Raw genomic sequence first — 26,010 nt, forward strand, 5'->3', positions numbered from 1 at the left:
TGTCGGGTATGCGCTAACTCTAGGGGACCATTCCGAACAACGGTCCTTGGCGGCTGGCTGCAGCGTTTACACTGCTGAGCTAGTCGCCATCTTTCGTGCCCTAGAGTATATCCGCTCCTGCTCAGGTGAGTCCTTCGTTATCTGTAGCGATTCCCTGAGCGGTTTACGAGCTCTCGACCAGTGTTTTCCTCGTTCTCGTCTGGTGATGGCTATCCATGAGTCCCTGCATACTCTTGCGTGTTGCGGCCGCTCTGTGGTCTTTGTGTGGACCCCCAGTCATGTCAGTATCCCGGGCAATGAACATGTTGACCGCCTGGCGAAAGAGGCCATGAGTAAACAGTCCCCGGACGTTGGCCTCCCAGAGACTGATTTGCGGGCAGTCCTCCGCCGAAAAGTTTTTGCGCTTTGGGACGCTGAATGGCGCAATCGGATCATGCCCAATAAACTCCGTGCCATCAAGGAGACGACGACTGTGTGGCGGTCATCCCTGCGAGCCAACCGCAGGTACTCTGTCGTCCTTTGTCGGCTCCGCATTGGCCACTCCCACCTGACACACAGTTATTTACTGCGCCGGGAGGACCCTCCTGCATGTCGCTGCGGGGCGGCTTTGACAGTGGCCCACATTTTGTTGGCCTGCCCCCTTTTAGCTGTGGTCAGGCAGACATTTGCGCTGCCTGATACGCTCCCTGCCCTCTTATGTGATGACCCTGGTATGGCTGACTTAGTTTTCCGTTTTATTCGGGCAGGGGGTTTTTATTATTTACTCTGAGTGTTTGTTCTGTTCTTTTGTGTTGATTCTGGCCATTGGCCTACGATTTTACGCTGAGTTTTTAATGTGTTCTCGGTGGTTGGCTTTTCCTTTTTATCTCTATGGTCGGCCAACCACTGTCACACTCTGTGTGATTTTAATTTGTTTCGTCTGATCTCTGTAGGAGTATTTCTTGTCCTGTGTCGTCTGACGTCTTTCCTGTTGTTCGTTTTTTATTCTCTTTGGGTGGTTTTACTTTTTTTTGGAAAAAGGGACCGATGACCGTCGCAGTCTGGTCCCTTTAATCCCCCCCAAACCAACCAACCAACCTCTAACGTATCGAATTTCCTCGTTTTGGTTATGTGAGAAGATGCAATATGCTGCCCAACTATTCCCGGGACGTGCTATGTGGGAAGCACAGCGCCTCCAAAGCAGGCGCCGTCTGCAACTGGGCAGTCTCTACAACGCTCTCGCGCAGACTGAACGACTCCTTGACGATGTTTCGTTGCGTCATGTCACCATTTAGCTATTCTTCTTTCCAGCAAGGCGTCCTACTGACTTCTCTTCTCCCCGATTCTGTCTACTTACTTCTTCATTTTCTAAGTACGTTTCGAATTCCGACTTCCTTCTTCCAAAGTTTTTCTGCGATTCATGTTTCATTTCCATACAATTCTGTGTGTCCACACTACGTTTTCAGGAGAATCTCTCTGAATTCCCTTTCTTTATGCGACTACCGCATTTTCCTGCTACACCAATTTGTTTCGTACGTCTCCTTTGCGTCGACCGTCTTGTGATTTCATGATGATGGAATTTTCGTGGTCAGTGAAGTAGTACTGTTCATTTGTTTTGTGGTAGCCGGTCAGGTTGAACACCACTATCAACAGTTTAGTAAGTGTGTGACTGCGACCAGGTGGTAAAAAGGCGTGCTGTGAACCTCTACTAAATTTCGTTTATAATTGTTTAAAGAGTACGTAGATCTCTCCAGAGAGGAATGGAAGCTGTATTAAGTGCAGCAAGAGGCCTGCAGTCGTATTAGCACGTAAACACACGTAATTTAAGAGTGCCCGTACAATTTTCTACATTCATTTCACAGTAAGTAAATCTCGCGGAAACCAGTTCTACATCTACATCTAAATTTATACTTCGCAAGCCACCCAAGGGTGTTGTGGCGGAGGGCACTTTACGTGCCACTGTCATTACCTCCCTTTCCCGTTCCAGTCGCGTATGGTTCGCGGGAAGAACGACTGCCGGAAAGCCTACGTGCGCGCTCGAATCTCTCTAATTATATATTCGTGATCTCCTCGGGAGGTATAAGTAGGGGGAAGCAATATATTCGATACCTCATACAGAAACGCACCCTCTCGGAACCTAGACAGCAAGCTACACCGCGATGCAGAGTGCTCTCTTGCAGAGTCTGCCACTTGGGTTTGCTAAACATCTCCGTAACGCTATCACGCTTACCAAATAAACCTGTGACGAAACGCGCGGCTCTTCTTTGGATCTTCTCTATCTCCTCCGTCAACCCGACCTGGCACGGATCCCACACTGATGCGCAATACTCAAGTATAGGTCGAACGAGTGTTTTGTAAGCCACCACCTATGTTGATGGACTACATTTTCTAAGGACTCTCCCAATGAATCTCAACCTGGTACCCGCCTTACCAACAATTAATTTTATATGATCATTCCACTTCAAATCGTTCCGCACGCATACTCCTAGATATTTTACAGAAGTAACTGCTACCAGTGTTTGTTCCGCTATCATATAATCATACAATAAAGGATCCTTCTTTCTATGTATTCGCAATACATCACATTTGTCTATGTCAAGGGTCAGTTCCCACTCGCTGCACCAAGTGTCTATCCGCTGCAGATCTTCCTGCATTTCGCTGCATAAAAACAACAAGCTTTCGAAGAAGCTAATTATTTTGAATTATCAGTGTACAATCTTCGCGTTTAGTAACTACTAGCACGTTCATTTATGCGAGTCTCGCACCAGCGCTGATCCACAGGTCGACCTAAGAGTCGTAAGCTAGCAGGCAGTGTGCCTAGTAGGTGTTCACAGGCAGTTTTACCGAGGATGACATGTCAGGTAACATGCAGTCAGCGAAAGTACACAGCCGAATACCTTATTCTGCGGCCTCGGATTGTCCTCTGGTTTCCAGTACCCGGACATTGCTACATGCCAAACAGGGGCCGCGTTCAGCAGGTGCGGTTCCATTCGCCGGCGGCCTTCAGACCGCGTGCCGCGACATGCAACATGGAGCAGACGTGAACAAGTACACAGCCCACCAGAGGCCGGCCTCGAATCGCCCCTCCCACTCCCACAGTTCTGCCGCCGCCCAATCAAAGCGGTTCTGCGATCGCGGTGGCTCAGGAGGCCGCGATGAGACATCAGACTAGATCCTGCCCACTGCTGCTGCCACGTCTGTCTCTGCCTTGTGTATGTACTTCACGTACATGTGTTTCCTCCAGTTCCTGCCTGCTGCTGTTCCAGCATCCGTTTCTACCTTACATAAGCTCCGTGCGTAGAGGTGTTTCCTCTCGCAACACCACACAGGAATGGCAATTTACATGAGGCATCAGGATCCTTAAAGATTCCAGCGTGCAATAAATCCATAGTTTTCGATGGAGTTATGCGAATGTAAACAACTTTTTGTGGAGTTTGGAAGTCTCCTCGGTTTATCCAGCTAACCATTGTTGTGCCATTCCGTGACATCACTCGAGTAGTTGCGCCATTCAGGTATTAGACTATCGTTTGAAGCCTACTTGGCTAATTAATACACTACTGGCCATTAAAATTGCTAAACTAAGAAGAAATGCCGATGATAAACGGGTTGGACGAATATATTGTACTAGAACTGACATGTGATTACATTTTCCCGCAATTTCGGTGCATAGATCCTGAGAAATCAGTACCACCTCTGGCTGTAATAACGGCGTTGATACGCCTGAGCATTGAGTCAAACAGAGCTTGGATGGCATGTACAAGTCACAGCTGCCCATGCAGCTTCAACACGATACCACAGTTCATCAGGAGTAGCGACTGGCATATTGCGACGAGCCAGTTGTTCGGCCACCATTGACCAGACGTTTTCAATTGGTGAGAGATCTGGAGGATGTGCTGGCCAGGGCAGCAGTTGAACATTTTCTGTATCCAGAAAGGCCCGAACAGGACCTGCAACATGCGGTCGTGCATTATCCTGCTGAAGTGTAGGGTTTCGCAGGGTTCGAATGAAGTGTAGACCCACGTATCCTAACACATCTGAAATGTAACGTCACTGTTCAAAGTGCCGTCAATGCGAACAAGAGGTGATTGAGGCGTGTAACGAATGGCACCCCATACCATCACGCTGGGTGATACGCCAGTATGGCGAAGACGAATACACGCTTCCAATGTGCGTTTACCGCGATGTCGCCAAACACGGATGCGTCCATCATGATGCTGTAACCAGAACCTGGATTCATCCGAAAAAATGACGTTTTGCCATTCGTGCACCCAGGTTCGTCGTTGAGTACACCATCGCACGCACTCGTGTCTGTGATGCAACGTCAAGGGTAACCGTAGCCATGGTCTCCGAGCAGATAGTCCATGCTGCTGCAAACGTCGTCGAACTGTTCGTGCAGATGGTTGTTGTCTTGGAAACCTCCTTATCTGATGACTCAACGATCGAGACGTGGCTTCACGATGCGTTACAACCATGCGGATAAGATGCCTATCATCTCGACTGCTAGTGATATGAGGCCGTTGGGATCCAGCACGGCGTTCCGTATTACCCTTCTGAACCCACCGGTTCCATATTCTGCGAACAGCAATGTCGCGATACGATAAACCGCAATCGCGATGGGCTACAGTCCGACCTTTATCAGTATCAGAAACGTGATGGTACGCATTTCTCCTCCTTACACGAGGCGTCACAACAACGTTTCACCAGGCAACGCCGGTCAACGCTGTTTGTGTATGAGAAATCGGTTGGAAACGTTCTTCATGTCAGCACGTTGTAGGTGTCGCTACCGGCGCCAACCATGTGTGAATGCACTGAAAAGCTAATCATTTGCATATCTCAACATCTTCTTCCTGCCGGCTAAATTTCGCGTCTTCGTGGTGTAGCAATTTTAAAGGCCAGTAGTGTAATACTGCCTTTGATTCACAATGTAAGCTTGTAAAGAATACTCCTTGACGTACAAGACACGGTATTTTTTCATCTGTGCCATCTTGAGACAGTTTTTGTTGTCATTTTACGTTTGTGTGCCGTCTAAAGACCATAACTTGTAATTATGAAGAACATCAGAGCTCTTTCTGCTCAAATATAATGAATGTAGCTTATTACAGTTTAAAATTTGTGTCTGTATTGCCATATTATGTTAACAAGTGATGATGAAATGATTATACCTTATCCGTAGCGAGGTGAAACTCATACCTTACTTGTAACGAAATGAAACTCAGAAGAGACAACTGGCTACATCCAGCAAAAAGTAAACGTAATGTAACTCACTGATCCATGTGGAGATGACAGTATAAGCCCTGAAGCGCTCTGTGGAAGAAAATAAAAAGTGACTGACACAGATAATTGCATTCATTTACATTTTACCTCATATAGGTGGCATGTGACAAACGTAACATTGGCATGAAGTGCGTTACATGCTTAGTTATGTAAGAATGAGCATTTTAGTTCAGCCGCACGAACTAATTAGGAGCAGCGCCATCTGCTTTCTGTGAATACCGTATATTTCGGATGAGAATACGGTAGTAGAAACATAAAAAAAGTCACCGAATATCTGGGTCGTCTCACTCGACAGATATAAATCATAGACTGAAATTTATATAAATTAAAACCATTGTAAAATAAAATAAAACACTTCCCAGTGCATTAAAAACACTGCCAAATCCTCGCAATCGTCATCTACGGAAAGCAACTCACCAAGTAGATCATCACTTCCGTTGTTGCGAAGCTCGTCATATCGGTACTGTTTTGTACCTTGTGAATGGATTTTCGTTTCGTGATCTGTATCACATTTCAAATCGTCCTCGACCATCGATAACAATGGAAATCCCTCAGTTCTTGAAGGATTTGGTAATTGTTTCAACTTTCAATTTTTCCCATGATTTGCTCTTATTTTTATACAGAGATACGTCGAAAGGCTGTAGTACCGAAGTCAAAGCACCTGGTATGACAGCACCCATAGTATTGCTAGCGCAATGTGACCTTTGGTACTCGTAGTTGAGTGACTGCGAAACAAATCTCCCACCAATAAATTTGGTTGATTTCGCAGAGCTCCTGGTTGCCTCTGCAACATATTTTCGATCGACACTTTTACACCGTTCTCGTCCATCCGCCCCTTTTCGTGAAAATGTTGAAAAATGGCTGGAGGAAATTTTATTTTAGGAATGGCTTTCCGCTTAAAAATGATTATACGTAAAAACATCGTTCCATCTGCAGTGCATCATAATACTACTGTAAATGTGGTCTTTTCTAGGCTTGTACTTCTGACTTGATCAGTTTTTACGCCTATTAGTGCCACAGTTCTATTGTTTATCATGTCGAAGTTTATAGGTTTTCATCTGCATTCTGTTCAGGAAACGTTTGCACCAAGCTACTGTTACTTCAAATTATTTGCCGTGCTCTGGATCGGCTCATACCCACATCAGTGCACAAGCCCTAATTATATTTATTGTAACAACATAACAATTCTAGCCATCCAGAGTGCCCGAGCGGTTCTAGGCGCTACAGTCTCGAACCGCGCGACCGCTACGGTTGCAGGTTCGAATCCTGCCTCGGGTATGGATGTGTGTGATTTCCTTAGGTTAGTTAGGTTTAAGTAGTTCTAAGTTCTAGGGGACTGATGACCTCAGAAGTTAAGTCCCATAGTGCTCAGAGCCATTTGAACCATTTGAACTGTTCGTTAGGCATGGAATTTTCCAGGAAGTATCAGGTAAGAACTGATCTAGGCAAAGCTAAGTGCCATTCGTATTTTGACCGAAAACCTGTTGTTTATTTGTTAAAACGAAGGCTAATGTCCACAGTCATTTGACAAACAAAGTTAATATTCTATTGATATATCCTGAAAATTTATATGTACACAAAACATTGAATGGCGTAAATTTAGAGCAGGTGACTAACCAATACAATATACACCAAAAAGTCGAGAAGTGAACCACACTTACACAAGGACAGAAGCATGGTTTACCTGGCTTATAGAAACAATTATCACACGTTTTTGAAGAAAACCCAGGTGTAATAAAGGGGTGCGTCTATCAAATGAAGGTATATTCGCATGAAACTTCCTATCGCACGTCATTCACAATTCTATGGACGAAAAAGGAGGCTGTCAGGAAAGAGATCGAGCACATAATGAAGTGGAGTATAATTGACCACCGCAGTCACCATACTGCTATCGCCAAACCTGGTGGTACTGTTTGCCTTGTCCTGGACACCATACCCATAAGAACCTCACCCGACAGTGCTGAAGAGCAACTGGTAAAACTACATAGAGTTAATAATTTGACCTCTCTTGACCTCAGGACCTCGCAATGGCAAATTTTATTCCACAATGAAAGTCACCACTATAATGCCTTCGTGTGCAATGGCAGAAGCTACCAATTTTGAGCTCTGCCATTTGGCATTTATTGCAGCATTAGATAGAGTGCTTGGGCCAGAACTTTTCAGTCAAGTCACTGTGTATGTGGATGATCTTCTTATCACCACATCCACGTGGGCAGCTCATGTGCAAATACTTAGAAAATTCTTTTTTTTTTGACATTACAATTCCGCCTCCGTTCTTGCACTCGTTCTGCAACGCTATTTTGTAAATCTGGCCAGCAAGCTATATTACTCCTCATAGAACACTTTGTCATTGTCATTTTTAATAGCATCTTCATTCTTTTGCCAGTCTCTTACCATGTACCAATCCGTCTGTGGCATGAATCAGCAAACCAGTATTTAATAGTATTAGTTGAAAACAGTCTTGGTTGCTGTTTTAGTTTTTTTATTTATTAACTATGCGTTTCACCTTATTCAGGCATCTTCAGGCTGATCTTAATTTGGTATTTAGACAGTGTGCTAAAGGCCATCGTCGAGTACCTCAGGCCAACATCGCCTTCGTTAACCTCAGAAGATACTTTCTAGAAGGACGTGAGTGACTCCAAGACCTGCATAACGCGTACACTTTCACAGGCCTGTGAATGCATTATTGGAGTCAAGTAGATACAAAGCCCACGCCTACCATAATTGTACAACTTTATATGCCAACTAGCTCTGCAGATGACGAAGAGATTGAAGAAATGTATGATGAGATCAAAGAAATTATTAAGATAGTCAAGGGAGATGAAAATTTAATAGTAATGGGGGACTAGAAATCGATACTAGGAAAAGGAAGAAAAGGAAATGTAGTAGGTTAATATGGAATGGGGGTAAGGAATCAAAGTGGAAGCTGCCTGGTAGAATTATGCGCAGAGCATAATGTAAACATAGCTAACACGTGGTTGAAGATTCATGAAATAAGGTTGTATAAGTGGAAGAGGCCTGGAGACAATGGAAGGTTTCAGACAGATTATACAATGTTAAGACAGAGATTTAGGACCAGGTTTTAAATTGTAAGACATTTCCAAGGGCAGATGTGGACTATGACCACAACTATTCGTTATGAAGTGTAGGTTAAAATCGAAGAAACTACAAAAAAGTGGGAATTTAAGGAGATGGGACCTGAGTAAACTGGAAAAATCAGAGGTTGTAGAGAGTTTCAGATAGCACATTAGCGAACAATTGACAAAAACTGGGGAAAGAAATGCAGTAGAAGAAGGATGTGTAGCTATGAGAGATGAAATAGTGAAGGCAGCAGAGGATCAAGTAGGTAAAAAGACAAGGGCTAGCAGAAATCCTTGGGTAGCAGAAGAGATATTGAATGTAATTGATGAAAGGAGAAAATATAAAAATTCAGTAAATGAAGCAGGCAAAAATGAATACAGACGTCTGAAAAATGAGATCGACAAGAAGTGCTAAATGGTTATGTAGGGATGACTAGACGACAAATTTAAGAATGTAGAGGCATATATCACTAGGGGTAATATAGATACTGCCTATGGGAAAACTAGAGAGACCTTTGTAGAAAAGAGAACCACTTGTATGAATATCATGAGCTCAGATGGAAAAGCAGATCTAAGCAAAGAAGGAAGGAAGGAAGGTGGAAGGAATATATAGGGTGTCTATGCAAGGGAGATGTATTTGAGGGCAATATTATTGAAATGGAAGGGGACGTAGAGTAAGATGAGATGGGAGATACGATACTGTGTAAAAATTTCACAGAGCACTGAAAGACCTAAGTCGAAACAAGGCCCCGGGAGCAGATAACATTCCAATAGAACTACTGATAGCCTTGGGAGAGCCAACCCTGACAAAACTCTAGCTTCAGGTGAGCAAGATGTATGAGACAGGCGAAATACCCTCAGAGTTAAAGAAGAATATAAGAATATATAAATTCCAATCCCAAGAAAATCATGTGTTGAGAGATCTGAAAATTACCGAACTATCAGTTTAATAAGTCACGGCTGCAAAACACTAACACGAATTCCTTACAGATAAATGGAAAGACTAGTAAAATTCGACCTTGGGGAAGATCAATTTGGAGTCCGTAGAAATACTGGACACACGTGACGCAATACTGACCCTACGACTTATCTTAGAAGATAGAGCAAGAAAAGGAACTCCTACGTTTCTAGCATTTGTAGACTTAGAGAAAGTGTTTGACAGTGTTGAGTGGAACACTCTCTTTCAAATTCTGAATGTGGCAGGGGTCAAATACAGAGAGTGAAAGGCTATTTACGATTTGAACAGAAACCAGGTTGCAGTTATGAGAGTCAAGGGGCACGAAACAGAAGCAGTGGTTGAAAAGGGAGTGAGACACGGTTGTAGCGTGTCTCCGATGTTATTCAATCTGTGTATTGAGCAAACAAATTTTGGAGTAGGAATTAAAATCCAAGGAGCAGAAATAAAAACTTTGAGGTTTGCCGACGACATTGTAATTCTGTCAGAGACAGCAAAGGACCTTGGAGCAGTTGAACGGAATGAACAGTGTCTTGATAGGAGTCATGGAACGTAGTCGAATTAATTTAGATGATGTTGAGGGAATTACACTCCTGGAAATGGAAAAAAGAACACATTGACACCGGTGTGTCAGACCCACCATACTTGCTCCGGACACTGCGAGAGGGCTGTACAAGCAATGATCACACGCACGGCACAGCAGACACACCAGGAACCCCGGTGTTGGCATCGAATGGCGCTAGCTGCGCAGCATTTGTGCACCGCCGCCGTCAGTGTCAGCCAGTTTGCCGTGGCATACGGAGCTCCATCGCAGTCTTTAACACTGGTAGCATGCCGCGACAGCGTGGACGTGAACCGTATGTGCAGTTGACGGACTTTGAGCGAGGGCGTATAGTGGGCATGCGGGAGGCCGGGTGGACGTACCGCCGAATTGCTCAACACGTGGGGCGTGAGGTCTCCACAGTACATCGATGTTGTCGCCAGTGGTCGGCGGAAGGTGCACGTGCCCGTCGACCTGGGACCGGACCGCAGCGACGCACGGATGCACGCCAAGACCGTAGGATCCAATGCAGTGCCGTAGGGGACCGCACCGCCACTTCCCAGCAAATTAGGGACACTGTTGCTCCTGGGCTATCGGCGAGGACCATTCGCAACCGTCTCCATGAAGCTGGGCTACGGTCCCGCACACCGTTAGGCCGTCTTCCGCTCACGCCCCAACATCGTGCAGCCCGCCTCCAGTGGTGTCGCGACAGGCGTGAATGGAGGGACGAATGGAGACGTGTCGTCTTCAGCGATGAGAGTCGCTTCTGCCTTGGTGCCAATGATGGTCGTATGCGTGTTTGGCGCCGTGCAGGTGAGCGCCACAATCAGGACTGCATACGACCGAGGCACACAGGGCCAACACCCGGCATCATGGTGTGGGGAGCGATCTCCTACACTGGCCGTACACCACTGGTGATCGTCGAGGGGACACTGAATAGTGCACGGTACATCCAAACCGTCATCGAACCCATCGTTCTACCATTCCTAGACCGGCAAGGGAACTTGCTCTTCCAACAGGACAATGCACGTCCGCATGTATCCCGTGCCACCCAACGTGCTCTAGAAGGTGTAAGTCAACTACCCTGGCCAGCAAGATCTCCGGATCTGTCCCCCATTGAGCATGTTTGTAACTGAGATGAAGCGTCGTCTCACGCGGTCTGCACGTCCAGCACGAACGCTGGTCCAACTGAGGCGCCAGGTGGAAATGGCATGGCAAGCCGTTCCACAGGACTACATCCAGCATCTCTACGATCGTCTCCATGGGAGAATAGCAGCCTGCATTGCTGCGAAAGGTGGATATACACTGTACTAGTGCCGACATTGTGCATGCTCTGTTGCCTGTGTCTATGTGCCTGTGGTTCTGTCAGTGTGATCATGTGATGTATCTGACCCCAGGAATGTGTCAATAAAGTTTCCCCTTCCTGGGACAATGAATTCACGGTGTTCTTATTTCAATTTCCAGGAGTGTATATTAGAACATAAATGCATATGTTTGTCGACACACTGTAGTTTAAAGGATAGGGTATACTGAAAGAATAAGAGTTGGCTCGAGAACAAGGTGCTCCTACTCTCTATGATGCAATAGACTGACGATAATATCTGGAGGACCTCATGAATCGAATATTAATATCCCGACTATGTAGCAGTATCACAAGTAGTAATGAGAGCTCAAATGGTATCACATGGAGAAACAAGCAAGGTGGACTTGTAGCAAAGCGAACTCGCGTACTGCTGAGGGATTCAGTATAAAACTGATAAGGTCCTACAATGCCGGAGCCGCAAAATACTGTACCAGTACCGAAATATGCAGCATGTCGTCGGTAGGCAGCGTCTGATGATGTAAGCGCAGCCTTCTGCCATGCAGAATCTCTGTGTCAACCCCTGGCCACGAAGGCTGTCCGAGAATTCTAACTTCTTTCGAAAACGAGCGACCAAGTTGCAAGACCATCCGACTCCGAGGAAGATATGATCCTCTGCTATTCAGCTGAGGGCACTGAACTTACCGTTTGACTGGCTACGAAAACAACCTGCCTAGACCACCACCCATCTGGTGCTAGACAGTCGCACTCAGCAGGCGACGGTCCACAAGTATTCTCAGAATCAAGAGGAAAATGCAGTCAGTCGGTGCCAGGAATCTTCGTTCTGGATGCGCCGGAACGGTAAACACATAAACTGCGGCGACACTCAGGCGTCTCGCAGGTCGTTTTACCCTGCATATAATAGGCGAAAATCCACCAACGTCAGTCGTTCCACCAGGCGCTTAAGCCTATTGAACGAACCCCTCAGAATTCAGAGAAGTGCAGCCGCCAACAGGAAACGCAGTGTGCCGCGTCCTCCGATGCTCGTCTCGCACAGGCAACCCAGGAAAGTAAAACAACATGTTTAGGAATCAAGTGAAAAGTATTTTTTGAGCTCTCAGTACTAATAATCTCATTACAATAACCTTATACAGTCTGTTACTATCGTGGAATGACGTAGAACATTAATAGAATTGATGAAGATGAGAGGAGACATGCAAAAGAGGGCATGGAACCTCTCAATATATTGTACATAATTATTAATCAGGATCTCGGTGTAAGCATTTATGTTAAGGGTTGTGAAACCACTTCCAAGAAAGTTCAAAAAACTGTAAGTAATATCCATGATCTAGACAATATTATAATATTTGTTGAAAATTTAGTGTGCAAAAAGGAAGAGAAACATCTTCAAGACCTCATTGTTGTGTTTTTAGATAACTTAGAATGTGAGAGGAAAACTATACCTGCTGTAGAATTCATAAGAAGCCAGCTTCAGTTAAGCTTCTCGCCTCCTGAGAGATATAAGTTTCCTCCCCATGTATTTGCTTCTTTGTTGTTTTCTTATTTCAAGCCATGCTTACAGATTTATACGGAGAACTGGAAATATTATTCTGCATGATCCTAATACTATTAGAAACATCTGTGCAAATATTAATCTTGATCCTAACAGTCCAAACTTTCTAGTTTACATTACGAAGAATGTGTCAAACCTGAATCATCATGACTGTTTTGTGACACTCAGATGAAATACACATTGAGCTAGCGATGAACTACAAAGGAGGAAATTTAGTTTGGTATGGTACATGATATCACTACTCTTGCAACAACTGCTCACATGTTTGTGGTGCAAGGTGTAATTTCATCATTTGAAGATGTTATCCACATCTTGCCTGAAAATAAAATGATTGCTGACCAGTTGTTCATTGTAATAAAAGAAGTATTGACTGTGTCAGAAGACTTGGGTTTATAGGTTATTTGTATTTGTTCTGACGATAATTTAATTAATACAAAAGCTGTTGGTAACTGTCCACTAATCATGAAATCTGTGGTGAGTGGCGCAAATGCTGTTTTGAGGAAATGGCAAAAAACTTCCAGAAAGCATTCCTTTTTGATATCCTTATTTTTTTATAGCCTAAACAAATGAAGACAGTTAATCTACAAACATTTTTAGAGTGAAGTTACCGTAAAACATTTAACAACAACAAAAATGGCTCTGAGCACTATGCGACTTAACTTCTGAGGTCATCAGTCGCCTAGAACCTAGAACTAGTTAAACCTAACTAACCCAAGGACATCACACACATCCATGCCCGAGGCAGGATTCGAACCTGGGACCGTAGCGGTCGCTCGGTTCCAGACTGTAGCGCCTAGAACCGCACGGCCACTCCGGCCGGCATTTAACAAGAACAAAAAAATTGTTGATGGAACAAAACAAGAACAAGGCTATTTGTCAACCACTCTAACATAAAAACCGAGCTAAGCCTACCACTTATATCTGTAAATAATGGTGTGTGAAGGATAACCATAATAATTTTACTAGTATAAATATCTGGAAACCACTGTTTACAGGTTTTTGTAATAATTATATTATTGTGAAATGTCAGTTAGGCCTACAGAAGTGCTGTGTTAGGAAAGAAACTAATTAAAGAAGAAAGACAAAATCAAGCACGTTACTGTGTTCTTACAAGTTTTATTTCGAAACAAATGACTTATACAAAGATTAAAATGTTAAATTTTGTATTAATTTACCACTATTTTAAACAAAATATTACAATGTTACACTCTATAAAGAGCTGCTGTGCTTATTCAGTCAGATTTTGGTAAAAGAGTTTGTTTTCTTGTTTGAGGTAAGATATCATCTTTTTTAAGTCCTCCTCCTCCTCAGTTTTCAATCTGATTGTTAGTTCAAGGTGGGGTAGATCTAAGGCTTTTATGGTTTCCATCTTCACACCTTTTTCGAGTACATCCGTTTGCGTCCATGTTACAACTTTAATGAATGATTTTTTCGTAAACACTTTTCCTGGGTTGGTTTTGGAAACTTTGAGCCATACGGACCTAGAAATTTCTAACTTTTTCGTGATGAGGTGTTCTTTAGCTACTTTGGAGAAGTCATAAAAATCGTCATCGTTCATCATAGTGGTTAGAAAAGGAGTTTTGCTATTGGCATTATACAAAACTCTCACAAGATCCAAAAGAAAATCATATTTTTCTACTCTTTTTCTTTTTGCAGTGAGGGGAAAGTCTCAGTAGCAAGTTAAGTATGAGTATCCAGAGACGACATACTTCTGGTGAACTTGGTCAAAGAAACTATTAGAGACCAAGTATATCCGTAGGAACAATACTGTTTAGTTTTTATTTCGGCCGCAGCTGATGTCAGACCACACTGGATAATTTTACTTTTAATCTTCCCTTAACACACAGGTCGCTATTTAGTTGCCTCCCCTGCCACTCATGCCCTCGTTCCAAAGAAACATAAAACCTTTATTATTATCTGCCATTTTCAATCCAAAATTGTAACAAGAAAGCTGACGTAAATAATACATTTGGCAATGTAACACTGTTGACAAAGAGAAAACCTGTTGTAAGTCTATGGATACTGTGCATGTATCACTTGTAGGAGTGGTAGAATATACATTATCACGCTTCATCTCTTCTCTAGCTTCTTCAGCGCGTCTATGATGAAATTCTACTCAAGTACGATGTATAGTGCTATTGGTTGAGACGGTCAACGTTTCACTATTAAGCAGATCACACTTGTTACAGGTATCTTTCCTTGGGCGTGGAAATTTCACTTTGGGAAAGTGTTCTTTCAATACTTTTTTGTAGCACCAATATCTAATGCTTGTGTTTGGATAAAGCTTTTAGCAATTGTGTAATGGCTTTCGTCCTTGGGGAAACTTTTGATGTGTTCCACAATGCGTTATACATCAGCACCTGTATATTTCGTTTCCTTGTTTTTAATTCCCCTACGTTCAATATAGGTAGCATCATCACTCTTTTTTGCTGTTACCAAGGTTTCCACTCTTCGCCTGGTAAGTTTGCGTATTTCCAGAAATATTTTTTTTTGCAAACTTGAATAAATCCACCTTCGTCATCAGGAACTGCATACAAACACTAGCCTGTCTGCGACTCTCCTCTGGTTCTTCATAAGAACCATGATGCCTTCTTCTAACAGTGCATACACTTACGTTTCCCATCAAATAAGAGTTTTGCTTAACATTATCACCAGTTCATAGAACTGACTGAATATGTTTACAGAACGAGATTTTCACTCTGCAGCGGAGTGTGCGCTGATATGAAAGCTCCTGGTAGGTTAAAACTGTGTTTTGCTTAACATTATCACCAGTTCATAGAACTGACTGAATATTTTTAGAGAACTAGATTTTCACTCTGCAGCGGAGTGTGCGCTGATATGAAACTTCCTGGTAGATTAAAACTGTGTGCCGGACCAAGACTCGAACTCGGGACCTTGGCCTTTCGTAGAGAAATGCTCTGCCATCTGAGCAACCCAAGCACGACTCACGCCCCGTCCTCACAGCTTAATTTGTGTTCGAATGTCTCTAGATTGATAGCAGCACCGGCATGAAAACTACAACAAACAAATATGGGAAGTATAGGCATTAAATAATTTGTGACTGCCACGAATAACCTGTTTGTTTGCTACTCTGCGCGTTTAGTAGGTCTACACTAGTCCACGAACCAAGTCAAACATAACCTATCGTGGTCTGCATAATCTAAACATAAGTTAGCTTAAAGCGCCACAGTAAAATCATAATCAAACGAAGTTCTTCAAAAAAGCATTAGTCCTAAGTCGTTAAAGTAATCATATACACATACCTTATCAGGTGGAGGTTGTTTTTGAGGTACAGTAACTTTCTTATTGTTCACATACGGTTTTCCCTTGGCCCTTAGCTTCTTATTTATTGGGAAACACTACCTTCAGCACTTTTCCGACGTTTCCTTGTTTCATCCACCACATAAACCACAACAGTAAACACAACAGACGGGACTAATCGCTGCAACTTGCACACAATCGAACCTCAAACTAAAAACAACAGCACATAGCTTGGATTTTGTTTCAGAGCAGGTGACACTTAGCCGCATTCTGGTGGCAATGTTTTAAACCACTTCCACACTGATTACTAGATAGCCTGGATTTTATTGAGGAAGTTTAGGCACATAGCCCATATTTTGACAATAAAACGAATTTTTTCTTTTTAGCATTTAGACCAGATTTTACAATTAGTTGACAATTTTGCAAATCCACCACAACTTGGTATTGCTTACTCACTCCCTTCAGATCATTCCAGACTCTTGTTTTATATTACAGACCCAGTACACATTCATAAAAGCATCACAAATAACTGGGTGAATTTGAAAGATGAAGTTCTGCCATTTTGCTTCCCAGCTTTGAAAATACATCTGTGAGAATACAAGCTTCATTTTCTGCAATTATGTCTATATTTGACATTGAAACGAACAAATTATTGAAATTTGGGTATGGTTTAAGTATGAAATGTCTGAGGCCCTCTTCATAAGTAAAACAAATTGTAAAGCTTGTTTGTCAAATTTTCAATGACAACATCAAGTTTAGTTTACTGGAGTTAGGGCCTGCAAATAACATTATAAATTATGAAGGAACTGCTGAATTTATTAAAATAACAAGCATATGGTGAAACATTGTGAATGTTAAGTCCCCTATGAAAGGCCTTAGAGTTAGAGAGGAAATGCAAAAGCCTCTAACAAGCCACAAGATTGATGAGAGGTATAAATTTCTGGAAAATTTTCGGGATTGGCTAGACAACTGGAGCTCCATGAATTTGTCAAGTGGTAAGCTCAGCAAGGAACACACTCTGAACTCAAGCGTACAACATATGCATTATTGGAACTGAGAACGTGTTGTCGGTCAGAACTTAGAATGTCATATTTTCTGCCTGCAAAATTTCAGACTTATGCCTTGGAAGCCAGATTTGGATTGTATCGACAGCTATCTGGATCCAGCACCATGTGTCAAACAGGCAAATTCTTGAGGCAGAGAAAAAGCTCAGATTATCAACTTTGTTAGAGCTTTCTTTACAGGTTGACTCAGCTATAAAAACTGTAATTAGATCTCTACAATGCTGTGATCAGTCTTGATGCTGCCTGTGACATCTCAGAATCAGGTATATTTAAGTTAAGTGTCAGTCAGTATGATTTGGAACTTATTGGTCCAGAAGTACCAGTGCTTACATTCACTGTTGGATACTGTTGCTACAGCACAATAAAAAAAGGTAAAGTGTGGTAATTGTGCTCAGTTTTTAACAATAGGCAAGCAGCTGGCATGTGGTGCTGAGCACAAGGTAATTAAAGATCTTGATATGGGTGGCTTGCAATTTCCACTGAAATTGCCATTGCTAATAGTAATGTATTCTATTTCATTCATGCGAAAACTGTTATCAGATGAACACTGTGATTCCTTTCTCAGGCTTCAAAACCAACGGCAAACAGCACGTAAATTAATTCTTGATGTGTCATGGCCAGTGATGATTTTGCAGTAGATGTCTGTGACAAACATTCAGCACAAGAAATGTCTAAATCTGTTGTTTGGACTGGTGTTAATATTTTGCTTAATAACTATTGTAAAATGGAAAATGACAAAGTGCATAGGTCATTAAACAAAAGGCAACTGGAAACTGTGGTGGAAGGACATATTTTAAACAAAGAAAGTAAAAATACTGGCTTCCCACGCCCAGGTTCCCGGATTCGACTCCTGGCGGGGTCAGGGATTTTCTCTGCCTCATGATGACTGGGTGTTGTGTGCCGTCCTTAGGTTAGTTAGGTTTAAGTAGTTCAAAGTTCTAGGGGACTGATGACCATAGATGTTAAGTCCCATAGTTCTCAGACCCATTTGAACCATTTTTTAAAGTAAAAATAAGTGTATATAATTTTCATCAGTAGTTGCCCATTTTGGTTATCATCACTAGTTTTCGGTACTAACTATGGTACATGTAAGCTCTACCTATACATACTTATTTCTTCAGCTCTGATGTTCCAAACTTTCATCATTTTCAATAAAGAGAGAATATACTTTGCGTCTAGTATGTCACTGTAATGAGTATTACTTAGTGGAGTGTAGAATGGTGACTGAGCTGTTAGGTGTCAAGAAGAAGGAAGGAGTGATAAGTGTATCTACCCTGTTAGATATTCCCTTGTGTTTTAAAAATACTGCTGGAACTCGTTATTTCCATATGTGTGATTCATGTCTCTTATGTAAGACATTATCATTATAGATATTATACAAATGTGAAATACTTAATGTTGGTGCAGGAAGGTGTGAGTGTCCAGTTAGATGGTAAGAGAAGGGGGAGATACGTGTTGTTAGTCATAATTGCTTTCCTTGTTCCTCCTATTATTTGTAAAGTGTCTTGTAAATATTTGGTTTCTGATATCCAAGAGGTAATTTAAAAGTTTCCTAATTTCTATTGTTCTTTGAGTGCTGCTTTCCTTAAGAATGAGATGTGTGCAATTGCTGACACTTCTTATCCAATTCCTTTGACTCCTGAGATGGTGTGGTTTCAGATAGTATGCAAATGTCAAATAGTGTGGGTGTATCATGGTGTGAGTGAGTTTATGGTGGTATGAGGAATGGCAGATAAGTGCATCTAGTCACAATTGCTTTTCTTGCTCTCCCTATTGTTTTCACTGTAGAATATTTGGTTTCTGATATTCACCTTCGTTTCATGTTCCATACATAATTTTGCATGATAAATTATAATGATTTTAAACTCACATTGCAAATTAATTTGTACATATGGACACAAGATGAATATTTTTAAGTGTATTTTACCATGCAAATGTGAAATGAGCTATTCCACACTTGTGACCTGAGATTTTGTCTGCTTTTCTGTGTAATATTGTGGTGGCCTTATGCACCACTTTTCATTTTGATATTTGAACTAGTAAATTCCTGAATTCTTAATGTTTTAATATGTATTTTTTCTTAGTTCTGGTGCCTTTCTTGTGCTGCATTCTGTGTTTTCCGAATATGTTACTCACTGTGTGTACTCACCCTAATATTTAGATAGATCTTTTTCTGCTATATAGCATACCTTATAAATTTAAAAGTAAAGCTATTTCATGCCCCCAACAATCTGCTTGTAGTTTTCCACTCAAAGTAGCAAAGTCTTGTTTCATATACAAGATGCAATGACAGCAAATTTACTGTCTCTAAGATGGCTCCCATTCACGTTGCTTGTTATCTGCACAGCATTCTTTGCAACATTGCCATTTTGTAGAGTTTAGTGAGAAGTAATTGTATGTCTTTGACCATGTGCTATGTTGATCCTGCTTTGAAAGTTAATTGTGGTTGGACAAGGGTATCATGTCTGTATTTCCTTTACACGTCATGAATTTGGATTGCCTTGTTTTTCTTCCTCTGTTTGTGTGAAAGTTATTTTGTGTAGAACTCTGTTAATGAGATGTGATAACCAATTTGAAAACTTAAATGTACTATCTTTCCCATATATTGTGCTGTGCCCATTAGCACAATAATTGATAATAACACTGTTAATATTTAAGATGTTTTGTAGAAGAAACTTTGTTATCTAGAAATACAAATGTGATATAGTTTGAGTAATTATTATCATCTGTCCTTACGTTAACTATTAGGAGGCTGTGACATCAGTCATTATTTCTCTGAAACGAACATAACAAATGAAAACAAGGTTACATTGATGAGGATGCTACTTTGTAACTCTGTGCATTATTTCCATAAGTGTAATGTAGAATGAATGCTCTCATTCTTAGAGTGATGCTGGGCAGTTTCATGCAATTCATAGAAACTTCAGTATGTTTTGGTTGTGCTCATAGAGATCTAGACTGCGCGTCATAGTCACCAGTCGTCGATTGGATGCCTTCCGAACTAGTTTTGTCATAGGACAATGCTCTCACGAAATTGCTAGCTCTGAGTTAATAAGTAACACATTGTTTAATATGTTATCAGGTTACAGAGATTTAGTAAATAAACACTTCTTAAGAGCATTCATGAACATTATTTTAAGTAGTACAGCTTGCAGCATCTTCACTTAGAATTACAGGTTATAGAACTGCACGCTCCAGAGAATTCAATGGTGCTGATACTTATTCTACGAGGGGCATGAACTACTAGACCTTTGCGACAAAACAGGCGGTTGGAAAACTTCGCGACGACTCTCGAAGATAAGCCAATTAAGTTTGTCTTGATCTGTGTTAGTCTCGGATGGAAAAGACTGGCCAGTCATACTGTATGCCTCTTCCTAATTAAACTGAGACACTTCTGGTAGTAAAAAAGGAGGGGGGAGCTAGGATTTTACACCGATACACTGCAAAAAAAGTTCGGCGACGTCTGTTCTATAGGATCAAATTTCAAAATCTCCTACTCTCTCTGCTTTTTCGTTTCATCGACATGCAGTACTACACTGAAGACAAATACTTGAAGGTTACAAATATTTCCTTGTAAAATTTTCTTTCCGCTTGCTTGTATTGACACGCAGTATAATTCGTCAATTTTGCATCATGGTGACAGTGGAAGTAAGTGATCACAGCCTCGTTTTTTGAAGAGTGCGGCTGAAGGAGAGGTGTAGGGCATTCAGCAGACTGGAGCCAAAATTGTATTCACAGCGCCTACTACTACTCAGCAAGGAGAATTTGTAGCTCGGCTGCAGTAGGAACTGACTTGGACTTGTCTAGGACTGCTGCTTTCCAAATCAAAGTAGCATCCCTTTTTGCCTCGCAGTGCGAGCGCAGAAAGTATTCACGAAATTCAATCTCGGAAAATACCTTTGGGGGGAAACCGCGACTACTTCATGTTAACGCCATTAATTTTAAACAAAGGTGAAAGTTTAAAGTTCTACACAAACTCTTATTTGTATCAGTTTGTTATCTGAGAAATGTGTCAGACTGATTTTGATACTGAAACATTTGAATCTCAGTGCAAGGCAACAGAACTACGATAAAATTTAATTCTGAACAGAAATATATGGACCTCATGTTACTCGATGCGAAATCCCGACTAACCGATGCATCAAACAGTTGCTTGAAAATTCACATAGTAGTACTTTACTGAAGTTATCTACTGATATTAAGCCTCTGAACTGGTATGATATTATTTTCGCATGTACGCTGCGACAAATACTGTATCGTACAGTGGACATTAACGGATATTAACTTTCATGATGGTCAAATTTATTGAGCTAGTCTGCTCTGGAGTCTTTTAACATTAAGAATAATGATGTTACTGTCAAAAATCAGCCTTGATTTGCCGTTCTCCTGATGTGCAAGGCAGGACAGTAGCTTACCAATTTCATAAAATGGTTCTCAGTACATAACTCCCAATGTGCAATGCGAGCGTGAAAAAGAATCATGAAAGTAAAAGATGAAAATGAGGAATTGATCTTAACGACTGATAAATGAGCACAAAGACTGCTTCGTTAAGCCATGAGAACAATACAACTTCTCATAAAGTTCTCACACCTAGACAAGTTCCCAAAAATATTTCTTAATATCTCTCCTGTGTACAATTGCCTTTCTTGATACTTGTTTCCATTATAAGACAGAACCATATATTGCATTATAAAATTTCTACTACAGCCTTCAGGCATACCCAACGTTCTAGCAATAAGAAATTAAACAAATATACAAAATCGGATTACCTTAAAAGTTGGTTTTGTCATCTTTCCATTAATATAACCTCAATACATTTTCTCAAAACATATTATTACAAAATCCTTTTTAAATAACACTGCCTACACTACACAGCAGGCCAGCTTCCATCTTTTTCAAACCAACTGCACTGCCTGACTGTCCAACACACCGCTACTGCTACTATTTTCAGATGAAGTAACGTCTCGGATCAACATTTCTGGGTCTCAAACACAGTCTTAGACAGCTTATGGTTATATTGATATTAGAGAGGTTGAGTATGTTTATGAAATTCCCTTTTACTGCCAGAATTTCTTCAAAATCGTCAGAGCAAATAGGAAAGTGAGAACGAGAAGCGTATGATTGTGCCGGCTGAAAAGTTGATGTAGACAGCACTTTCTGACATATTATGAACAATACAAGAAAACCGTCTGTGCAAAACCACGTAGCATTTGACACATTGAACTGGGTTTCTAGTGTAACAAACAACCTCAGAAAGTGTGAACAACACTTGCAAAAAGATCACTTAAGAAGACGTTATGCAGCAATAGTATATCGGCCACTGGTTTGCTTATGTTTCACAGATGCTACACAGTGAAAAATTGTTACAAAGTACAGTGTTAGACGAATATTGTCAAGCAGTGTCAGGCAACATTTTGTTGTTTAAGTGCAAAGTTTCGTTTCGTTTTCACTTCTCCTCTATGACTGTAACAGAACAACTTCGAACTATATGGTAAAAATGGACAAAAAAAATTAAAAGTACGTGGAGGAAATGAAAGCTGAACTTTTGGCATTGATAACGGATGCCTTATTTCACTGACAAAAATTTCCAAGAAAATTATTCCGAAGGTGTTGTCGCCATATCATCTAGACATAGATCCTATAGAACTGGTATTAGATCTTACTAAGCATAAAATCTCTTTTTGTAATACGTTCAGCAACTCTACCCAAAAAAGTAACGAGTTACGCTTTTGCTGCTAATAAATAAACTTTTTGAGTCTCCTTACGACTTAATGGTGCTTTGTGGCAAATACCTTGCCGCAGTGGGTACATTGATTCCCCTTCAGGTCACCAAACTTAAGAGGTGTGAGCGTTTGGGTCTGCCATGCGCTGTGACAAGCGGGCTGTATTGAGGCCTTGTGAGGCCACTTGAGGAGCTACCTCATCGAGTAGCAGCTCCAGTCACCAAAGATAACAACAGTCGGAAGAGCTGTGTACTGACCACATCCACATCCAGTGACAGCTATCGGCTGATGAAGACACGGCGGTCGGTTGATACCATTGCTGCTTCCGATGCCAGTTCGCTCGAACATTAGGTTAGTATCTTTTAGAAACGTTACTTTGGTGACTTAGGCGCTGATTTCGCTGCTTATGTACTCAATTACCTTTTCCGATGGGCTCTCAAGGCTGAATGGGCCTCCTTTCAGAACGTTAAACCAGAAATAAATCAGTTTGCTTTTGCTGCAGTGAAACATGGTTTTCACTTTCGTCGCATGAGAAGAGAAGGAATTCCATGTATTATTCCAAGTGTTCTGGCGTAACCGCAAGCGCCGGAACGAAGTGGAAGAATGCAAGACCAGAGAAGGCGGTGAGGCAACGTCAGCCAATAGCCAAACTGATGAGGAGTGCACCATGACAGGGGCGACCTCTGCAAGAAGTGAATGTAAGAGCCGCTCCTGCCAGCCGCGGCCGGACATTAGTGGACAGTATTCGCAGAGTATCAGCACGGCCTTGCAGAGAGTGCTACTGTAGCAGTAATTAGTGATCCACAATCTATGTGTCAAACTTGCATGAGTATTGTCAGTCTGCTTTATTGAGACAAAAGTACTAATGTTATTTTCCTGAATTGTTGTATAGCATTCCGAAAACGCAGCATCCCTTAGGCACCTTATACGACGTAAGTGAGCAACACCGCACACCAAGAATATGTTGATGGCTTACGGGAGGAAAGGAAGACTGATTTGATTGTTGGTGTTAATAACGATCATCCTCCATTACCTCCTCTGCAGTACTGCAGATGACGTCTCACTGAGCACACTTGTTCTGTGCATGCAGTACACGTGAGGCGCCTAGTTGCTTCCATTGCACTGTGTGGAATACGAGTGTTCTGTTATTGTTCACTAACCTGCTGTCTTCAAGTTGATGTCCTCAGCGCAGAAAACACCACGCAGGTCATAGTTTCTGTATCTTGAGGCTGAAAGTGACTTTTAGCGAGTTTCTGTTCTGAAATTATGTATCACTTCTTTGGGATACCACTCGCGTATTTTAATATAGCCACACGAGAAGACTACATGATCTTAATACAACACCTTCAGATACAGCAAAGTACATGATCAAACACAATGTTTACGAAAATGTATCTTTACACTATTTGTGGCACGTGTCTGTGCCTCATGACTACCGGGGTGAATCTTTTAATACTGAATACTGGCAAACACATCCTGCCACAGACAACATGACTGCACATCTCGACTGCCTAATCCAGAGTGACGAACAGGAACTTAAATAACAGTTGGAAACACATCCTACGACAGACAACATGTCTGTCCTTCTCGACTGCCTAATCCAGACTGACGAACAGCCCGAAACACTTCGCGCACCATATCAGAAAAGGCGTGAGCAAAACACCTCCGAAGTGCATCGTCTGCAATTTCGTCAGTCTTTTGTTTTTTTATTTAAATAGTTTTTAATAATTCTAAAATTGATTGATAGTCAGCTGTTGAGAGATATTTATATTAAAAAGTGAAGTCATTCCAATGAGTAGTTTAACTAATAATAATAACTATAACGTTTTGGCGCCCTTGCTCCGAACACAGCAGCCAATCGTAGAGCAGTAGCATTATGCAGGTGATCTTTCTCAAGGGAAAGGTACCGAATCTAACATCTGTCACAGGTACCTCACACCACATTTCGTCATCTATATTCTTCTTGCGTCTCCACTGCTCTGGGAACAGCTTCTTGGTGCGTAATAGGATGGCTGACTAAGCCAGAAATATTATATGCATTTGGAGGCGAGATACTTTGACGGACAAAGTAATTGAAGAAAGTATAAGGGGTAATCACATAAAAACGAGTGAGATGGACAAAAAATAGCTCAGCTGTTTATTATTTGAAAAGTTATCACCTTATCTTTTAACACATTTATCTTACTGTGAAACAAGGCGGTTGATGCCTTCATGGAAAAATGTTTACTGTTCTTACAGTACCACGATTGTACCTAGGCATGCAATTCTGCTAATTCCGCTGCGTAGTCGAAACAACCCTGGAAACAGGTGGCCAGGCATGATCCAACAACACAGTGATGCCGTTTCGACTGCACTGCAGAGGTTTCGCTGGGAAGCCCGTACACATCTTCCACACAGTCCCGATCTCTCCCCATGCTACTTCTATATTTTTGAAACACTGAAGAAATACAAGCCCGCATCTCGTGGTCGTGCGGTAGCGTTCTCGCTTCCCACGCCCGGGTTCCCGGGTTCGATTCCCGGCGGGGTCAGGGATTTTCTCTGCCTCGTGATGGCTGGATGTTGTGTGCTGTAGTTAGGTTTAAGTAGTTCTAAGTTCTAGGGGACTGATGACCATAGATGTTAAGTCCCATAGTGCTCAGAGCCATTTTGAAGAAATACATTCATGGACATAGATTTGTTTCAGGCGAGGCGTTGTCCACTTTGTCTCACAGTGGGATAAATGTATTAACTATTAAGGGATTACATTTGAAATATTAAACAGCGTGCTTACTTGCTTCCATTTGTCCAGTTTTCGTTTAACTGCCCTTTATAACAAATTAAGACGGCAGTATTCCATTCGAACATACAGTCGACATTATCATCCGCAACTGGAACAGCCGACAAGGAATCGACAGAAAATACTGTGGAAAACAGTAACATCAGTGGGGAAGGTAGTATAACAGATACCACCAGTGAAGGATCGTGGGTAGCCAAAGCGAGATGTACTAACGTCCCGTGTCTGTTGTTCGCCTGAATGCGCGCTTCATTCACACGGACATCTTGCGTGTCACTTTTTTAAGTATATAGGAATTAGGAATGCAGGCCAGTACTAACTCCTCCTCCCTGTTTCTCGCACGTAAACTTATCGGCCTGCCACCCAGGTCAAGTAACAAGTTTGATTTGCCGAGTAATACAATGCTTCTTGTATTGTTTAGTTGTTACGGTTGATATGGGCAGAAACGTTCTATGCTGGCCTCTAATCCAACAACTTTCATCAATTT

Source organism: Schistocerca cancellata, chromosome 8 (genome assembly GCF_023864275.1).
Source record: "Schistocerca cancellata isolate TAMUIC-IGC-003103 chromosome 8, iqSchCanc2.1, whole genome shotgun sequence".
Taxonomy (NCBI): domain Eukaryota; kingdom Metazoa; phylum Arthropoda; class Insecta; order Orthoptera; family Acrididae; genus Schistocerca; species Schistocerca cancellata.